Below are 14,340 nucleotides of genomic sequence, written 5' to 3' on the forward strand. Positions count from 1 at the left end.
TGTATTTAATAATTAAGTTAATGATCCTTGAAGCCTAACAGTGTTTCCTGTGGTCAGAGCCATGGGAAATGTACAAAAGTGTCTACGCATCATTTGTCCAGGCTTCTGTGACTTCTTCCCCAGAAATCAACTTAGATCCTAAAAGAATATTTAGAACCCTTACTACTTTCATGTTTCTGAATATCTCACACACACACACATGTGTTTTAGTCAAGTCCTTCCTTTATTATCTCCTTGTGAGGTCCTTTGTTTCCCCCCCCCCATCCCAAATTCATTATTTCCTTAAAATATCAGTTGATTCATTAAAAACCCCGTGTCACGTACAGGGGCATCTATGGAAGCATGGTTAGTCTCTCAACTTGTGGATTTTTAAAAAATTAATTGGAACATCCTTTGGATAATAGCTCTTCTGTTAAGAGTGGGACCTTCTGAAAATCTCCACCTGCCTGGATTTTTGTCTAGCTTCGTCATTTGCAAGTCTTGCACACATTGTTATAACATGGAAAACCGTGTGTGCATGTTCAAGTAAGTGTCCCGTTCTCTCCGTACAAAACCTGTTTCTTTGGAGCCATCTACCACCTCTGGTTCTTACCTACTTTTTGTCTTTTCTTGGATGATGATGATCCCTGAGTCCTGGGAGGAAGAGATGTGATATGGATGTCTGATTTTTAGCAGGGCAATCTAGAGCCTCTTATCCTCAGCATCATGAGTGATTGCGGGCCTCTGCGCTGATCACCGTAGACTGCAAAAAGAAACTTCTCTGGTGAGGGTTGAGAGAGACACTAATCCCTCAGAGTAAAGATGATATTAGGGGTTAATCTAATCATTTTTCTTATGTGTATTTAGCCGAATACTAGCGTTAAGTTCCTCCCCAAATACAGTGTAGTTGCCAGCTACACAGTTTTGTTCCTGGTACTGGTACCATGTGTACGTTCTATCTTCTGATGTGGGTCTTCAATTCCACTGCCAGGTGGTTGGTTATTCCAATGATGTTCATGATATTATTGCACGTGGCTTGAAGATATTTGAAGAATATCTTGTGAACTAGGCGTGAAAGTTGGTTTGATGGTAATTATGGGAGATCATTAGACTATTTGGTATAATGTGATAAAATTAAGTTTATGATGATAGCCTGAGAATATCCTGGAAAAAAAATAAAAAATAATGAAGTTTTCTGAAACAGTTGCCTCTCGGCACACATTTCCAATTTTTCTTTTGTGTATTTTGTTCACAACTATATAAACAAAACTAGTGCTGACTTAGTATGCCAACATATCTGAGATCGGTAATACAGGTAACATATGTTAAAATATTTAAGAAAATCAGTCTTGTGCTTTACATTTAATATCCATTAATGAACATCAATTTATTGATGACTAGTATAAAAATGAACTTTATCTTTAATGTGTGCAAGGTGAAAGAAGTATGGAACCTACATCTCATTTAAAGATGAGCACTCACCACCTCTCTTACAGCATTCTGGGTGATTTTCGTCTCTGCAAGAATTACTGGCCAATGAAAGAAGTTTCTCTAACCACGTTTGAGAGAAGCACATTATGTGGTTATAAATATAGCATGTAGAAGCCAATTGGACAGCATGACCATTTAGTAAAATACCAACAGTAGGTTTAAGGCTATGACTTACCAAGCCATTGATATTAACCAAGGTTTGAAATTCCAGGTATGAAATTCACTCTTGTCGAATAAGACTAAAACATATTCAGGAAACATTTAACTATGCCACAGGAATCAAGCCAAGCACTGCACCCATATGTATATCTTGTTTTTTAGGTTAGTATTATAGCTTGTAGGGTCCAGAAATGGGTAAGACCAGTGATTTCTTCATCCATACAAAGTATACCTATATTTATCCAGCACTATAAATGTTAGCAAGTGCAGATAGCTCTAGTTCAGGGTTCAGGAGGTTTTGAGAAGCTGTGCTTTATACTATTTGGTGAGAGAGATAACTTGAGTTATCTGTGAGATGGGCTTGTTAAACAGACCACTGCAAAAATAATGGAGTATCTGCTTTGCCAACATAAATGTGTGCAGCTGTGAATGCAGTAATCTGAGTCTGAGATGACAAACATGAGTCTAGACTTTCTGTGCACCTGTATCTTCCTATACTTGGCCCATGAGGAAATATTTGTTCATAGCATGACACACATTGCTTGTTACTTCTATATTAGAGAATTGTGTTATAATCTGTAATACCTCTATATTACGGAACATTAATTATAGAAAATAATAGGTCTCACCATATAGCAACATCAGGGAGAGACTGAGACATATGACCAGGTTTAAATCTAGCACCCATATGTCTGGAAACACCATTGGCATCTATACTAACAGGTGTCACTATGACAACACCTAAGCATAGGCAACACTTGGGTTCAGAGCAGCTTGGTTTTATGCATCACAGTCTCCAAACCTTGGGGAGTGCTTTGCACTACAGATTGATATCTGGGTTACAAATAATTCAGAGGACTCCTGGGGTCATTGCCAAAAATATATATCTATATCCCCATCTTATATCTTCATGACATACAGAATTACGCTATACATATATTTTCTCTTCCACACATTTCTATTCGGCCACCACTCCATCCTGTGAAAGTCAAGCACATTATTAGAAAACCCTGTTTGTTACCCATGTATACGGACTGTATATTTCAAAAGAAATGGCTGGTGCTTTAGCCATTAGGGGAAGAGGTTATAAGTGTTCTGACACACTGGCTGTGGATGTCCCTACATGGTGTAACATATTCATTATAAAAACTGAAAGAAGGAAGAATACATAACAAGTCCAAACTGCTATAACGTATATATACAGAATACATACAACGTACTATCTTAACACTCTGTTTTCTTTTGTATTAAGAGATATTGCATGTATTGTCCTTGACTGGTGCCTTAGTTTGAGCGGGACCCCTGGGCCCAAATCTGCCTATCCTAATGTTCTACTTGTAGGTTTCTAGGACCCTCTGGATCCTTCTACTTTGCTATTCTCCCATGCTTCTCTCATCTAGAGTCCCAACAGGATGTCCTCCCCTCTGTCCCAGTTTCCTGGTAAGTGAAGGCTTTCGTGGGACATGTCCCTTGGGCTAGTATGCAGATATAAGTGAGTATTTACCATTTGAGTCTTTCTGCTTCTGGGTTAACTCACTCATTATGATCATTACAGTCATAGGGGAGGGGAATAAGGGGAAAATGGGATGGAGGAAAGAATGGGAGGATACAAGGGATGGGATAACCATTGAGATGTAACAAGAATAAATTAATTTTTTAAAAAAAGGAAAAAAGAGATATTGCATACCCAGGGCCCCAAATGAACTAAACTCGTCTTTTTCGGGCAATATGGTTTGATATATGAACTTTCTTATTCTTAGAAGTAATCTCTGAATTTATATTTGATTTCTTTACTTCTTTCTGGGACACGCAATTTTTTTTTTACTCTTTTTATTATGGCATATTTATTTATAGGTAGAGCAGTGGTTCTCAACCATCCTAATGCTGTCATACAGCTCTTCACACTGGGCTGACTCTCGAATATAAAGCTATTTCCTTTACTAGTTCATAATTATAACTTTGCTACTCATAATCTCAATTCCTGATATGCATGATGGCCTTAGGTGACTCCTTTGATATGGTCATTTGACCGGTAAAAGGATCGTGACCTACAGGTTGAGAACCCTGATTTAGAGTTAAGCAAATATCAAAAATCTTACCTGTGTTGATCTGTGTAGACATATTAAGCATGGATTTTCACTCTTCCTCCAGGTGAAGCTTCACTGTGATATAGCAAGAAAGTGTTAATTATTTTAATATGCACATGAAAAACACTTTCCATATATTTTGGCATGCTACACTTTTTCCGTTCCTAATATAACTTACGTTAGGTGTTTATTTATAAATCACTTAATCTATGCTTCGGCACTTGATTATGAGTCCGATATTTTCCCCCCAAGGCATGTGCTTGGTGCAGTGGGAATTCAATCCTGGCCTTTCAGCATCCATCTGCCAGCACTCTCACAAGACAGCACAGTCATAGCATCATACTGGTGCTATTGCTTTGTTACTTACCTGTTTACTAATAAATGGCCAAAACATCACCATATGTTGCTGTGCGGTGTGGCATCACGTCCTGTTCCAGAACTCACTGAAGGGGAACACAGGCTCTCTATTCTCATTCTTTCCTGGCTATGGCTAAGCCCCAGATTCCAGGGGATGTAGCTGGTAAACTCTGAATCAATAGCTCTCCTTGCTTCCACGTCGGGATTTACACCCTGTTATGGAATCCTGCTCTGGAAAACTATTTCCCAAGGACAGGGCTGGTGAGATTCCCCAGTGTAGTTAAGGAACTTGAATCTCAGTTCTTTGCACTCACCATGGAAAATAGTCCCCGATTTCTTACATGTTTCAGGAGTTTGGGTGCACAGCTGACTACATACAGCACCAAAAAATTGAGAGAGGACAGGAACAAAAAAAAAATATCATAAGGTAATAACATATGTTGTCAGGATGGAAAACATCATATGACAATAATACTTGACTATTCAAAAACCACTGAAAGCAGAGTGATAAAAAAAGACAGCATTATTTTCTAAACCTATTAATGTTGAATATAGCATTTTTAAAAAAAGTATATAAGAAACAGTAGAAATCAAAAGGAAATACTAAAAGCTATTATACATTTCATTTTTAATTATAATAAAACTACACAAATCCTTTTCAAAACAAATGAATGTGAAGTTGATGTAAGCAAATATAATTTACTTATAAATTACCACTAAGTCAGATTACAAATAACAAAAATCAGTACTGAAAGAGGATCTGAGCGCAGGTGCATACTGTTTTAGTGTGGTATGAGCGGTCCTTTTTCCAAGTAACACTTAATGGCTGTTCCTCATTATCGTCCTCCTATGGGTTTAGTGTTTTTTGACTTAAGTCATTGTCACCCTATAGAACAGCCCTGAGATTGTGACAAAGAAGAGACTGTTGTACCTATTCGACTCAGTGACTTCATGTACGTTTGCAACTCTCTCTTTTAAAAACGCTGCCATCTGATTTGTTTCTAGATGTAGCAAGGGAAAATGGTGTGACCCCCCCACTAGGGAAAAAGAAAAAAATAAATAAGGTTTACTCATAGTGTGTTTCTCAACTGAAAATTCATCACAGATTCTGAGTACGTAAATATGTACTTGGTCGGGTCACAAAGAATAGATGTTCTTCACCCTAGCTGTATTTCCCATACACAAGTGCTTCCTCTCATTGACAGAGTTTTTCCTTGTACCTCATCGTACTGCGAACACCACTACTCTCCAGAATTCTCCCTAAAATACTCATTGGTTCAAAGCATCAACCTGCATGAAGTTTTCCATCCATTGCCCTCAAGCCAGAACATACAGTAAAGGCTTGCATGCCCCTGTTGAGTGAGTGAGCTCAAGGGAAGTCTCTGAAGCAAGGTTTCTCAATCGGTATTTTAAATTTTTTTCTTTCTTTGATTAAGAATTATTATCTCGCCCAGACAGTCTGTGAGAGGAAGAGGCATGAACCGCAACGGTTTAGCGGTAAGTCAGGCCCTGGTGCAGCTTACAATCACGAAACGTGCGTGTACTCAGAGCACAGCGACCGTTGGGGCTCTGGAATCAGCCATTGCTGTCGCGAGACTCAGCAGTTGCCTACCTGTAGGACACGACCTGGCCCGAGAGGACAAGCAGCGGCCTCCGCAAAGTCGTTTACCGATCAAGATGGAGGAGATTTCGATGGCCAACCTGGATCCTAGCAAGCTGGAGGGCATCGCGCAGGAGATCTCTGTAGACCTGAAAGAGGATTCCTTCCTGGGCTTCTGCTCTGAGGTGCAATGGGCAGTCACATGTGGCTACTTTTACTGGGGTTTGTAGACACTGGCAGCGTGAAGGGTTTTGGCATCCAGCCAGTGGAAGGCAAAGGATTGCCCAGCCATCCATGTTGTTCCCTTCCAGGAGAATGTGCGTCTGGGCCCCAGCAGGAGCTGCAGCGCTCACCTCCAGAATTGCAGTAGTCACGACATGAGAGAGGGCATAAAGGACAGTAATATGACTGGTTGCCATGGGCTTGGAGGAGTAAGCTAAGTTGAACAGAGGTGAAAAAAAAAAAAAAAAAAAACCATGGGGGAAAAAAAAAAAAAAAGAACAAACAAAAGTCCGAGCATTTAAAAACAGAAAACCCCAGGAGGAGACTTTAGGAAACACCCTTGGAAACTCTGGACAGAGAAAGTCCGCAGGCGTCATGCTGTATTCTGAGCTCTGAAAACACACCTGCATGGACAAGATCCCTAGGGTGCTCTCAGGACACATGGGAGCTGCTGTGTGTCCAGAATATCAAATTCTTTTGTTTCTCAGGATTGGCATCTGCCTGATGTCAAAGGACTTCCTGCACAGTTTGGAGGTAGTTGATGGTCAGACCACAGTCAGCTTCAGTGGACTGCCCTGATGTCTTCAACAGGGCCTCTTTGATATAAGTACAGGTCAGCTATGAGACTCGGATGGGCAAACCAAACAATTCCCATTTGACTTTGGTTGGAAGCCCTGCGATCTTGTCTTCGAGAAGTTCAGAGTCACCTACTTTTTATACCAAAGACTCAAAGTTTTCAGTGATTTCAACTGATGTGGGGACAAGGTGTTGCCTTTGGCTCATGCAAAGCAGTGTCTCTCCATTCCATTTAGTGACTAAGGGCAAGGTTGTTTACACAAGGCTGAAGATGATGTTTTGATGCTCTGTGGAACCCATGACCCTCCATGACTGCATACCATGTCCACCTGGAAGGTCCATGTCTTCAATTATATCTTGAGGACATATGTTTTGTGGGACAATCTCCTCCTATTTTTGAAGTGATGGTGATATAACTAGCCCATGGGTCCGACTTGATCATTAGGATAGGTCACTATCCACCAGCGTAACCAATGAACAATAGAAGGTATCATGGCCAAGAAGTAGGGAAATCTTTCCTTCTGCCCTCAGTCATGTGAATGAGTTCAATGCTAGGAGCCCTGCAGGAGCCTGACATAATTGCAGAATCCCTTCTTCCTTATAGGGGGCAGTCAGGACGTTCCTTTGGTGAATAAGACTGTCCCCACATTTTCTACCCTTAACAAGGGGCAGGACATGATGTCAGTTGGTCCTCTCGACCTTCCTGGCAGCAGAAGCTGTGTTTTTGTTGTTGGGAGTTGGGAAAATGTCTCCAAAATGTCCTGAATTTGGAGACTCGGTTAGAAGTGGATGGGAAGTGAGTGGCATATCAAAACTGTCCTGTGTTTTAGTCCCTAAGTGAGAGTTTGTGGAGGGCAGGAGGGTGAGAGTCCCAGGTGGGTCAGATTAGAGAGGTGCTGCTTTAGTTGAAATGTTTTCTTCCTTCATTCTGTGCCCACTACAGGGTCAGCCTCTTCTGTCTGGATTGGCCATGCTCCTTTCCACTGCTCCACAGCCTATCAGGTGCAGCCTGCGGTCCCAGGTGCTCCTTGGACACTCGCATTTTTGTTTTGGAACTAAACCAAAGAAAAAATGTGCTGCATTTTGTTTCTCTTGGGTAAACACCAAAAATATGAAAGATGGATTTTGAGGGGAAAAATGGTCTTTTTAATTTTTTAAAAAATGTTTTCCTCTTCACAAAAATGTGTGAAAATTCCTGAGCTTTGGCATGTGGTAAATGGATCCCACTGTCAGTGCTAGAAGCAGTTTGGAAATGAAGGTGAATGGTCTTTACCTCTGTTTTTACATTAATTTCTGCATTGTGGTCAAGCAGTTCCCTGGCAATTGTTCTGTTTCCATCAAACACAGCAGAGTGGAGGGCTGCGTTTCCATGGAAATCGGTCATGTGTGGATCAGCAACTTGCTGTAGTAATATGGAAATACATTTCAGTTTGCTCATCGCTGTACCCTGTGGGTTTAATGCAAAGACATAGACATAGGTCTTCCATTCAAGGAAGTCAAGATGACCATTGTTACAGTTGCATTGGATAGTTTCCATTAGTTGGGCCCAATTGCATAGGTGATGATCACCATCTTTCTCTTTTGGAGCCAGGGTCTTTTAAAGTAACCTAGGCTTGCATAAATTCAAAATCCCCTTACCTCTCAGTTTCCCAGCTGTGTAACTGTCAGGGGTGTGTCACAATACTTACATCTGACAGGTCCTTTTGCTTTTTTTTTTTTTTTTTTGCGGAATGGGTTTTTTTGTTTGTTTTGCAAACTTGCCATAGGCTCCAAGCATGTGAAAAGTCAGTGGAGCCATTGTTTGATTGACTAGGATGTGACCAGATGACTTGGGTTGGTGGCATGACTAGGCAGTGGTCCTGAGGAGTACGAGAAAGCAGCCTTCCCCTGTGGTGTCGGCTTCAGTCAGTTTGAGGAAATGTGGGTCTTCTAATTTTAAAAAATTGGTTTTTTTTTTTCTCACAAAAATCTGAAAATTCCTGAGCTTTGGCATGTGGTAAATGGATCCCACTGTCAGTGCTAGAAGCAGGTTGGGAATGAAGGTGAATGGTCTTTACCTCTGTTTTTACATTAATTTCTGCATTGTGGTCAAGCAGTTCCCTGGCAATTGTTCTGTTTCCATCAAACACAGCAGAGTGGAGGGCTGCGTTTCCATGGAAATCGGTCATGTGTGGATCAGCAACTTGCTGTAGTAATATGGAAATACATTTCAGTTTGTTCATCGCTGTACCCTGTGGGTTTAATGCAAAGACATAGACATAGGTCTTCCATTCAAGGAAGTCAAGATGACCATTGTTACAGTTGCATTGGATAGTTTCCATTAGTTGGGCCCAATTGCATAGGTGATGATCACCATCTTTCTCTTTTGGAGCCAGGGTCTTTTAAAGTAACCTAGGCTTGCATAAATTCAAAATCCCCTTACCTCTCAGTTTCCCAGCTGTGTAACTGTCAGGGGTGTGTCACAATACTTACATCTGACAGGTCCTTTTGCTTTTTTTTTTTTTTTTTTTTTTTTTGCGGAATGGGTTTTTTTGTTTGTTTTGCAAACTTGCCATAGGCTCCAAGCATGTGAAAAGTCAGTGGAGCCATTGTTTGATTGACTAGGATGTGACCAGATGACTTGGGTTGGTGGCATGACTAGGCAGTGGTCCTGAGGAGTACGAGAAAGCAGCCTTCCCCTGTGGTGTCGGCTTCAGTCAGTTTGAGGAAATGTGGGTCTTCTAATTTTAAAAAATTGGTTTTTTTTTTTCTCACAAAAATCTGAAAATTCCTGAGCTTTGGCATGTGGTCAAGGGATCCCAGTGTCAGTGCTAGAAGCAGGTTGGGAATGAAGGTGAATGGAATTTACCTTTGTTTTTACATTAATATCTGCATTGGGGTCAAGCAGTTCCCTGGCAATTGTTCTGTTTCCATCAAACACAGCAGAGTGGAGGGATGCGTTTCCATGGAAATCGGTCAGGTGTGGATCAGCACCATGCTGTAGTAATATGGAAACACACTTCAGGGTGTTCATCTCTGTGGCTTCTGGGTTTAATGCAAAGTCAAAAATCTTCAATTCAAGGAAGTCAAAATGACCATTGCTACAGTTGCATTGGATAGTTTCGCCTAGTTGGGAACAATTGCCTAGCTGATGTCCACATTCCTTCTCCTTTTGAGCCAGGGTCTTGTAAAGTATCAGAGGCTTGCCTAAAGTCAAAATCCTCTTACCTCTCAGCTTCCCAACAGTGTGACTGTCAGGGGTGTTTCACAATACCTAGATCTGGCAGGTTGTTTATTTGGGGAATGGGGCCTTTTCTGTTTTGCAAACTTGACATAGGCTCCAGGCATCTGAAGTGAGGGAACTTCAGCTGAAAAATTGCCTCTATCCTGATTGGCCTGTGGGGAAAGTCAGTGGAGGCCTTTCTCGATTTAGATTGAGGTGGAAGTGGCCAGGTGACTTGGGTTGGTGGTCCTGAGTAGTAAGAGAAAGCAGCCTTCCCCTGTGGTGTCTGCTTCAGTGCCTCCCTACTGTTTCCTGCCCTGAGCTTCTGCTCTGGTGTCCCTCAGGGATCTCAAGGAAGTTTGCATGTAAAGCTGTTGTCAAAGAAGAAAGGCAAAATTCAGGTGCCTGGGATCCTGACAGAGTGTTCCCAAGTCATTTTTGCTCTCAGTAGTAGTTAAATGTGCTCAATGTACCTCTACGGGTAACTCCTGAGGGAGCCATGATCCACATGCTATAAGGAGGATGAGTTTGATGTCTATCACTGTAACACAATAGGATTCTTTTTCCGGAAGAGAATTAATGCTTCAGGGATAATGGTTGAAATATAATTCATGTACACACACACAAAAAAGCAGGTTTTCAGAGTAAAATTATACTGTATAACGCTGTAGGAACATTAAGCCCGCATTAAGTATATGAAACAGTATCTCAGAGCACATTTAACAAGAATTGGTTTGGTTTCTGTGAATTTCCCTCATGTTAATATATTGTTAAAGTGATTAAAATTTCCTTCTGATGGTATTTCTAGAAGCACTACAGTGCACTTCCCCCGCCAAAAAAAGACAAAAAATTGTTGTACTTCAACTATGAAAATGTATACATAAGTGAGCAGAGTCATTGCTTGTTGGTATCACTTTATTTGAGACAAATCTGGGGATTTGTGGAAGGATGGCTGACTTTGCCTCAGGTGGGGGCAATCTTAGCATGCTCTGTGCCTTGGAAACACAGCAGAGACCCCACTCAGATGCTCCTTGTGATGAACTGAGAGGCTCCATCCTGGGTCCTGAATTGGGGTAAAGAACCTGAGACTCCAACAGGGCTGTTGTGTTCCAAATCGACCATCTAGGGGAGGAAGGAGCCAGAGGAGTGTCTAGAGAAATGCTGGCTGCCTGAGAGAAGCTGTAGGGAGCTGAGAAAGAAGGCTGTGGTGGTGCAGATTGCTTCATTCCAGGAGAGAATCTGCTCCCAGGCCAGGAGACACTAAGGAATTCACCCTGCTGAACTGAATCCTGGAAGGTTTAGTCTTGTGAGCTCAAGGGTTCCTCACTATCTTGCTCCTATCAGTTTGCTGTTTCTGATTTAAGTCATTGTCACCATACAGAACAGCACTGAGATTGTGACAAAGAAGAGACTGTACCTATTGGACTCAATGACTTCATGTACATTTGTACCTTTCTCTTTCAAGAATGCAGCCATCTGCTCGTGTTTCTAGATACAGCAATGGAAAATGGTGTGATGGCACTCTGTAAAAGAAAAAAAAAAAAGATTTACTTCAGAGTGTGTTTCTCCTCTGCAAATTCATCACAGATTCTGTGTACATCAATATGTACTTGAATCACAAAGAATGGACTTTCCTTCAGCCCTGCTCTATTTCCCATACAATTTCTCTCAATGAAAGGACTTTTCCCTGTCCCACATCGTCTGCGAACAATATTCCTCTCCAAAATTCTTGCTAAAATACTCATTGGTTCCAAACACAACCCTGCATGAATTTTTCATCCAAGGCCCTCAAGCCAGAACATATAGTAAAAGTTTGGATGCCCCTGTTGAGTGAGTGAGCTTAAGGGAAGTCTCTGAACCAAGGCTTCTCAATCAGTATTTCAAAAAATATGTCTTTCTTGATGAAGAAGAGGCCAGCATGTCAAGGGTTTAACAGTTAGTCAGGCCCTGGTGCAGCCTAGAATCCCGCACGTGGCTCTGCTCAGAGACCAGTGACCTTTGGTGCTCTGGAGCGGCCATTGCTGTCGTGAGACTCAGCAGTTGCCTCCCTGGAGGACCTGTCCTCTCCCAGAGAGGAGAGCCAGCGCCCTCCACACAGTTGCTTATGGAACAAGATGGAGCAGATTTCGATGGCCAACCTGGATCCTAGCAAGCTGGAGGCCATCACTCAGGAGATCTCTGTAGACCTGAAAGAGGATCCGATTCCTTCCTGGGCTTCTGCTCTGAGGTGCACTGGGCAGTCACATGTGACTCCTTCTACTGGAGTTTGTAGACACTGGCAGCGTGAAGGGTTTTGGCATCCAGCCAGTGGAAGGCAAAGGAGCCTCCAGCCACCAATGTTGTTCCCATCCAGGAGAATGTGCATCTGGGCCCCAGCAGGAGCTGCAACAGTCACCTCCAGAATTGCAGTAGTCACAACATGAGGGAGGGCATAAAGGACAGTAACACTGATGGTCCCATAGGCTTGGAAGAGTAAGCAAAGTTGAACAGAGGGAAAAAAAGGCATGGGGAAAAAAAAGAACAAACAAAAGTCATATTTCCACTTTAAAATCCTACCATGTAAAAATAAAAAACCCCAAGAGGAGACTTTAGGAATTCAGAGCCATTGGAAAGGGGCTTTGAAATTCTGGACAGAGAAAGTCCATAGGACTCATGCTGTATTCTGAGCTCTATAAATACAGCTGGATGGACAAGATCCCTGGGTTTTCCTCAGGATACATGGGAACTGTTGTGTGTCCAGAATATCAAATTCTTTTTTTTCTCAGATTTGGCATCTGTCTGATGTCAAAGGGCTTCCTGCACAGTTTGGATGCAGTTGATGGTCAAACCACAGTCAGCTTCATTGGACTGCTCTGATTTCTAAGGCTTCAACAGGGCCTCTTTGATATAAGTACAGGTCAGCTATGAGACTCGGATGGGCAAAATAAACAATTCCCATTTGACTTTGGTTGGAAGCCCTGTGACCTTGTCTTCGAGAAGTTCAGAGTCACCTACCTGTTTTCCCAAAGACCCAAAGTTTTCCGTGATTTCACCTGATATGGGGACAAGGTTTTGCCTTTAGCTCATGCAAAGCAGTTTCTCTCCATTCCATTTAGTGAGAAAGGGCAAGGTTGTTTACAGAAGGCTGAAGATGATGTTTTGATGCTCTGTGGAAGACATGACCCTCCATGACTGCATACCATGTCCATCTGGAAGGTCCATGTCTTGAATTATATCCAGAGGACATATGTTTTGTGGGACAATCTCCTCCTATTTTTGAGGTGCTGGTGATATAACTAGCCCATGGGTCTCACCTGATTGTTATGACAGGTCACTATCCACCAGAGTGACCAATGGACTATGGAAAGTATCATGGACAAGCGGGAGGGAACTCTTTCCTTCTGCCCTCAGTCATGTGAATGAGTTCAATGCTAGGAGCCCTGCAGGAGCCTGACATAGTTGCAGAATCCCTTCTTCCTTAAAGTGGTCTGTCAAACCTCTGCTATGGTGAATAAGACTTTCACCATATGCCCTGCCCTCAGCAAGGGGCAGTCCATGGTGATACTCAGTCCTCCAGGCCTTCATGTGAGCAGGGGCTGTCTTTTGGTTGTTGGGAGTTGGAAAAAGGCCTCCAAAATGTCCTGACTTTGGAGACTCGGTTAGAAGTGGATGGGAAGTGAGTGGCATATCAAAACTGTCCCATGTTTTAGTCCCTAAGTGAGAGTTTGTGGAGGGCAGGAGGGTGAGAGTCCCAGGTGGATCAGATTAGAGAGGTGCTGCTTTAATTGAAATGTTTTCTTCCTTCATTCTCTGCCAACTACAGGGTCAGCCTCATCTGTCTGGCTTGGCCATGCTCCTTTCCACTGCTCCACAGCCTATTAGGTGCAGCCTGGGGTCCCAAATGCTGCTTGAACACTCAGATTTTTGTTTTGGAACTAAACCAAAGAAAAAATGTGCTGCATTTTGTTTCTCTTTGGTAAATACCACAAATATGAAAGATGGATTTTGAGGGGGAAAATGTTTTTTTTTTAATTAAAAAAAAAATGTTTTCCTCTTCACAAAAATGTGTGAAAATTCCTGAGCTTTGGCATGTGGTAAATGGATCCCACTGTCAGTGCTGGAAGCAGGTTGGGAATGAAGGTGAATGGTCTTTACCCCTGTTTTTGCATTAATATCTACGTAGTGGTCAAGCAGTTCCCTGGCAATTGTTCTGTTTCCATCAAACACAGCAGAGTGGAGGGATGCGTTTCCATGGAAATCGGTCAGGTGTGGATCAGCACCATGCTGTAGTAATATGGAAACACACTTCAGGGTGTTCATCTCTGTGGCTTCTGGGTTTAATGCAAAGTCAAAATTCTTCAATTCAAGGAAGTCAAGATGACCATTGCCACAGCTGCATTGGATAGTTTCGCTTAGTTGGGGACAATTGCCCAGCTGATGTCCACCATCCTTCTCCTTTTGAGCCAGGGTCTTGTAAAGTATCAGAGGCTTGCCTAAAGTCAAAATCCTCTTACCTCTCAGCTTCCCAACAGTGTGACTGTCAGGGGTGTTTCACAATACCTAGATCTGGCAGGTTGTTTATTTGGGGAATGGGGCCTTTTCTGTTTTGCAAACTTGACATAGGCTCCAGGCATCTGACGTGGGGGAGCTTCATGTGAAAAAATTTCCTCTATCTTGATGGGCCTGTG

The 14,340-nt window shown here is 42.3% G+C and overlaps 2 pseudogenes; both read left to right on the top strand.

Moving 5' to 3' along the window:
- The first annotated feature begins 5,750 nt into the window (after nt 1-5,750).
- Nucleotides 5,751-6,043, top strand: LOC127203605 (ataxin-7-like protein 3B; annotated as a pseudogene).
- Nucleotides 6,044-11,787: 5,744 nt separating this feature from the next.
- On the top strand, nt 11,788-12,085 carry LOC127203604 (ataxin-7-like protein 3B; annotated as a pseudogene).
- The last annotated feature ends 2,255 nt before the right edge of the window (nt 12,086-14,340 follow it).

This window comes from Acomys russatus, chromosome 19 (assembly GCF_903995435.1).
Source record: "Acomys russatus chromosome 19, mAcoRus1.1, whole genome shotgun sequence".
In the NCBI taxonomy this organism is placed as follows: domain Eukaryota; kingdom Metazoa; phylum Chordata; class Mammalia; order Rodentia; family Muridae; genus Acomys; species Acomys russatus.